This window comes from Acyrthosiphon pisum, unplaced genomic scaffold, assembly GCF_005508785.2.
Source record: "Acyrthosiphon pisum isolate AL4f unplaced genomic scaffold, pea_aphid_22Mar2018_4r6ur Scaffold_190;HRSCAF=589, whole genome shotgun sequence".
NCBI lineage: Eukaryota > Metazoa > Arthropoda > Insecta > Hemiptera > Aphididae > Acyrthosiphon > Acyrthosiphon pisum.
In genome coordinates, this window is record NW_021768316.1 from 4,073 (window position 1) to 5,188 (window position 1,116).

General features: G+C 28.6%; 1 long non-coding RNA gene across 1 annotated transcript; it reads left to right on the forward strand.

Moving 5' to 3' along the window:
* Positions 1 to 1,036, forward strand: LOC107885235. Its single transcript, XR_001680379.2, has 2 exons — positions 1 to 55; positions 705 to 1,036. It is a non-coding gene; the product is annotated as an uncharacterized LOC107885235 (long non-coding RNA).
* Positions 1,037 to 1,116: the final 80 nt, after the last annotated feature.

The window sequence follows — 1,116 nt, forward strand, 5'->3', positions numbered from 1 at the left end:
GTCTACTGAAAGATGGGATTTGGGTATTGGTGTACTCAATAATCGTTTATATGCGGTGAATATTTATATTATTTCTTTATTTATAATTTGTAATCAGGGCTTAAAACTGGTTACTGGTTTGTAACGAAAACCGTTAAAAACCGTAAATTTGAGAACCAAAAACCGATAACCGCTTTTAGTTTTGGAATGCTGGAAGCGGTTATTGGTTTTCGGTAATCAAGGTAAATATCTAAATATTAACATCAAAGCGGTTATCTCATATTTTAAATCCCGGTTTTATAACCAAAACCTATTCCCGACCAAAAAAATTAACGGTTTTTTCATGGAATTTCATACTTGAATTATGTCATGAATCATGATTAGTTGAATTTAATTTTCCAGCTATTTTTAAAGTTTTTTCCCCAATTGATTGTCGTCGAGTATTGCTTATCTGTTGTGTATATCACATATATTATATATAGGTAGGTATAAGTGTACAACCAGGGGCGGACTTACTATTTTTCAACTAATGAAACTTGTAGGTATTCAACTATAAACATAAATTCAATATCAACATATACTATTGTATGTTTTTGATGTAATTGCATTTATCAAAATAAAACAAAAAAGGAATAGCTTATAATAAACAATAGAACAAATAATAAATAAAACAATACATCTTTTATAAAAAAATAAAACTTAAATAAATTATAAAACTGTTTCAGAATACTGAATAACACAGCAATACGCCAATAGGTACATAATAATAATATTGAAATGTAATTAAAATTCGGAACATATCAATTTAACTAGGCGAGTGTATGTTGAATTGAATTAAAAATATAAAACAATAAAACGTGGAAATATACAACCTTTATAGTATTGAACACGATTATTTGTGCATGCTTAATTCAGTGTAAGAGTACTACTAGGCAGTAAGTATTAACGTAAGTACCTAAGTCTCTACCTGCACAGTCACTCAGAACGAGTAACGACAGAACACAGAACACTCAGTGTTTACTATTAAATTAATGTATAGATAGATTATACCTAAACTTAAATACGGTATCTGCATTTTATAGTCGTATTGGCTACATAATGGCTACCTAAATAAAACTTATTCCGCTTCTAAAAACA